Genomic DNA, 5,252 nt, shown 5'->3' with positions numbered 1-5,252 from the left:
AGAGCAGTGAGAGAAGAGCAGTGAGAGGAGAGCAGTGAGAGAAGCACAGTGAGAGAAGCGCAGTGAGAGGAGAGCAGTGAGAGAAGCACAGTGAGAGAAGCGCAGTGAGAGGAGAGCAGTGAGAGAAGCGCAGTGAGAGGAGAGCAGTGAGAGGAGAGCAGTGAGAGGAGAGCAGTGAGAGAAGAGCAGTGAGAGGAGAGCAGTGAGAGAAGAGCAGTGAGAGGAGCAGTGAGAGAAGCACAGTGAGAGAAGCACAGTGAGAGAAGCGCAGTGAGAGGAGAGCAGTGAGAGGAGAGCAGTGAGAGGAGAGCAGTGAGAGGAGAGCAGTGAGAGAAGTACAGTGAGAGGAGCAGTGAGAGAAGCACAGTGAGAGAAGAGCAGTGAGAGAAGCACAGTGAGAGAAGCGCAGTGAGAGGAGAGCAGTGAGAGGAGAGCAGTGAGAGGAGAGCAGTGAGAGAAGAGCAGTGAGAGGAGAGCAGTGAGAGGAGAGCAGTGAGAGGAGAGCAGTGAGAGGAGCAGTGAGAGAAGCACAGTGAGAGAAGAGCAGTGAGAGAAGTACAGTGAGAGAAGCGCAGTGAGAGGAGAGCAGTGAGAGAAGAGCAGTGAGAGGAGAGCAGTGAGAGGAGAGCAGTGAGAGAAGCGCAGTGAGAGAAGCACAGTGAGAGAAGCGCAGTGAGAGGAGAGCAGTGAGAGAAGCGCAGTGAGAGAAGAGCAGTGAGAGGAGAGCAGTGAGAGAAGAGCAGTGAGAGGAGAGCAGTGAGAGGAGAGCAGTGAGAGAAGCGCAGTGAGAGAAGCACAGTGAGAGAAGCGCAGTGAGAGGAGAGCAGTGAGAGAAGCGCAGTGAGAGAAGAGCAGTGAGAGGAGAGCAGTGAGAGAAGAGCAGTGAGAGGAGAGCAGTGAGAGGAGAGCAGTGAGAGGAGAGCAGTGAGAGGAGAGCAGTGAGAGAAGAGCAGTGAGAGGAGAGCAGTGAGAGAAGCACAGTGAGAGAAGAGCAGTGAGAGGAGAGCAGTGAGAGAAGCGCAGTGAGAGGAGAGCAGTGAGAGGAGAGCAGTGAGAGGAGAGCAGTGAGAGGAGAGCAGTGAGAGGAGAGCAGTGAGAGAAGAGCAGTGAGAGGAGAGCAGTGAGAGAAGCACAGTGAGAGAAGAGCAGTGAGAGGAGAGCAGTGAGAGAAGCACAGTGAGAGAAGCGCAGTGAGAGGAGAGCAGTGAGAGGAGAGCAGTGAGAGAAGCGCAGTGAGAGAAGCGCAGTGAGAGAAGAGCAGTGAGAGAAGAGCAGTGAGAGGAGAGCAGTGAGAGAAGCGCAGTGAGAGAAGAGCAGTGAGAGGAGAACAGTGAGAGAAGAGCAGTGAGAGAAGCACAGTGAGAGGAGAGCAGTGAGAGGAGAGCAGTGAGAGGAGAACAGTGAGAGAAGAGCAGTGAGAGAAACACAGTGAGAGGAGAGCAGTGAGAGGAGAGCAGTGAGAGGAGAGCAGTGAGAGAAGCACAGTGAGAGGAGAGCAGTGAGAGGAGAGCAGTGAGAGAAGCACAGTGAGAGAAGCGCAGTGAGAGGAGAGCAGTGAGAGGAGAGCAGTGAGAGGAGAGCAGTGAGAGGAGAGCAGTGAGAGAAGAGCAGTGAGAGAAGAGCAGTGAGAGGAGAGCAGTGAGAGAAGCGCAGTGAGAGAAGAGCAGTGAGAGGAGAACAGTGAGAGAAGAGCAGTGAGAGAAGCACAGTGAGAGGAGAGCAGTGAGAGGAGAGCAGTGAGAGGAGAACAGTGAGAGGAGAGCAGTGAGAGAAACACAGTGAGAGGAGAGCAGTGAGAGGAGAGCAGTGAGAGAAGCAGAGCCCTGCAAGAGCAGGCAGCAGAACCACTGACTCAGGGCCACATCACAGTAAGAGACTAGAGCCCTGGCCACATCCCAAGCCACTCAGAAACTTGAGTCTGAAATAGGACAGGGCCTTTGTGATGTCCTCTCTCCCATCCCAACATCTTACCTTCACTTGTCTTCCCATGGTCCCTTATTTGGAAGTAGAGTCTTTGCCTGTGTCATCAGAATGAGGTTGTTTAAGTGAGCCCTAATCCAATATGACCTCAGGAAATGGGAAACAGTTAATGTCTGGTCTTCAGGCCATACAATTTGTGGTGCATTTTAGGGGCAATCACAGAACATGAGCACAATGTTAGAAAGCCAAGAAAAAAAAGAAGAGGAAGGAAATGAATGAGGGAGGAAAGAAGAAAAAGGAGAGCTAGAGCTGGCTAGTTAGCTAGATGATCGATTGAGAGATGATAGATATAGGTAGGTATGTAGGTAGGTAGGTAGAGAGAGAGAGAGAGAGAGAGAGAGAGAGAGAGATAGATATCCACTATAGTGTTGAAGTCTACACATTGCTAGGGCACACAGCCACCCTTATTTCATTGGCACAAGGTGGATGCAGCCACTCAGGGTTCTGTCCTCAGAAGCTTCCAACACCTGCATGGTTCAGTCCTTGATGCACACAGTCTTGATGTTGAAATTCTTCATAATTGTTTTATGAAGGAACTGTTGTTTTCCATTGCAGTGAGGTGAGTCCTACACATTGAGTGACAAGTCCTGTCACTTGGATGTCACAGAACTTCTGCAGATTAAATAGACTATCTCTGTTTGCGTTTGGTGGTGATGAAATGGAAGCTGAGACACCAAGCAACTCAGTCAGGGTCAATAGAATTACCCAGAGCTGCATCCAGGGCAGAGGCCTTTGTGTGAAGAACTTTGCTTTCAGTGCTCTTCACAGATTCTATAGCTCTCAACGCTGTCTAGGAGCTGACATTAGTACAGAAGAAGGTGAAGACTGTCTGTCTGTCTGTCTGTCTGTCACTCAATGTGACATGTGAGAACTGGTCAGCGTTTCTCATGAGCCTTGTCCCTGGCAGCCGGGCCAGGAGGTACTTTCTCCATCCCATCTGGCAGTGCTGTTTTATTGCAGTTTATTTGTTCATTGTTTCTTTTAGGAATGTTATCCAGCAGAAACAGGGCTCCTGCCTGCCTGGACCCCAGGCTACCTTGCTTGAGTTAAAGCAAGATAACCTTGAGCTCAGATAAAACTGTTGACCTCAGGCCCCTGAATCGATGCTGGCACTGTTGGTCATGGTCATTGGAGTCAACCAGCAGACTTCTTCCTTGGTTCTTGATATCCAGCCTTCTATCCTTCCCATGAGACCCCAACCCTTTTGTCCATGGGGTGTTCTTAAGATCTCTTAGCTTACACCCATGCTCCCCCATGTTTTTTGGGTTCAGTGGGTATGTCAGCCTCATCCTTGTTCCACTGATGACTTGGTGTGGCCAATCTGAGTTTGGTTCAGGGTTGCCATGTGATACAAACACAACCAATCAGAATCCCCTTTAGAAACAGTGGCTAGAAGCTGGAGTGAGGTCTCTCTTCCTCTTTATAATGGGAAAACATGAAAGATTGTGGCTAAGAAAAGAAAGAAAACTAAATGACAGGGGATCTAGATGTTAAAGACTATAATTTGACAAGATTTTAAATGATGGCTATTATCTCATGGTACCAACAGAGACTGAATTGACTGACCAGTGGTCATTTAGAGTTTTGAGGGCTTTGGGCAGGTGAAGAAACTTAACTGTTACAAAGAAGGTCCTTTCTGCCACCCACGGCAGCTCTAGTGCCGTTCTCAGAATGTCTTACAGTGTTTAAGGGCAGAGGTACTTTTGGCATTGGAGGCAAGGTTGCTACTGGTTACGCAGACAGCTCTTCTGTGTGTGTCAGAGCTCAACATCTAGTGTCTTCTTCTGTTGATCTCCATCTTAGTTCTCAAGATGGTTTCTTGCTAAGCCTGGAGCTTACCAATTAGGCTAGACTGGCTGACCATCAAGTCCCAAAGATCTTCCTGTCTGCCTCCCCAGTACTGAGGTAACAGTCCTGGCCTGACTCTTTTTTGTGGGTTTTAGGGGATTGAACCTACTTTTCATGCTTCTCTGGCAAGCACTGTCCCGAGGGAACCACCTGTTCCCCCAGTGAGTTCTTCAGAATAAAGGAGTACCTTGTCACCTGCCTGCTCACTGTAGGAGAATAATGTCAACTCAGGAAAGAAGCAGAGTCTTGGTGATTCTCAGTGAGCATCTGTCTCCAGGCCTGCTGGTAGCATATCCAGTCTCTGGCTGAACATTTCCTGTATGAGCCTCTTTGAGTTGGCTTTGGTCACTGACTATGGAAAGGGAAATAATAGTAACCGGCAGAGGGACGAGGAGGCCTCTGACCCTCTATACTTGCTACCCATAAACTCTTCACACTAAACTAGCCCTTCATTTCAAATCTGCTCTCAGGTCTTACTGTGGTATTCCCCTGCCTCCATATCTTCTTGGCACTTCTTTGGCCAGGTGGCCCAGACCAAGGCACAGAGAGCCCTGCCGCTGACTAGCCTCAGTTCAGGCTACTTGTATCAAGAGCAGCTGTGCTCTGTGAGGATTCTGGTGTTTCTGTAGCACTCCCCTTGCCGGGCCCTCTGTCTAGAATGTGTTCACTACCTCAAGTTCATCAAGCACCTGCCAAGAAGAGAAGCCTTTGATAAACCCTGAAGTAGATAAATGGCTGTCTTCTGTGTCCTGGAAATACACAGTAAAAGTCTCGTATTTGACCATCTTACAGTAAGCCATCTGTCTCTCTTACCTCCTAGACTAGAACTTCTCAAATCTTTGGTTAGATCTTTTCACTTTCTTCCATACCTAGCACACAGTGGCCTATTTCTTAGTGAACGATACAATGGAGATCAACTGGTCTTGGTCATGGGTCAAATATAATTGTCTTTGCTTTGCCTTTTGGGACAGGGACAGGATCCCAGCAGCTCTCCTGCTTCACACCTTTAAGCACTAGTCCATGTACCTTAGAGCTGGGAGTCTTCATGATGCATCAGACCAGGAAGTCATCTGACGTCGTCATCTGGGACAGCCTACCATTTGTATTTTGTGTCATTCTTGAGTGACCCCTGGCACCTCTGTGACTCTGCTCAACTGTGTGAAAAGAGCCTTTTAAAAAAGTTTCATAAATGTGAATTTCTAGAAAGAAGCTAACTGACTTCTGACTTCACTGACTGAAGAATATGGAATGGTGTAGGTCCAGAGTCTAATTACAAATTTTCTTAGCTGTCTTTAGCCTCTAAAGAGTCATTCTTTGTCTTTATGCCCACCACCTGTGTCAGACCTTAGATTGACTGCAGGTTGAAAATCTTTTGGAATGTATTAACCATGCCCTAATTTTCCTCCAACCAAAAGGCTCATTGT

Source organism: Apodemus sylvaticus, chromosome 13 (assembly GCF_947179515.1).
Source record: "Apodemus sylvaticus chromosome 13, mApoSyl1.1, whole genome shotgun sequence".
NCBI lineage: Eukaryota > Metazoa > Chordata > Mammalia > Rodentia > Muridae > Apodemus > Apodemus sylvaticus.
The sequence above is the reverse complement of the archived record's forward strand: the minus strand, read 5'-3'. Positions refer to the sequence as shown.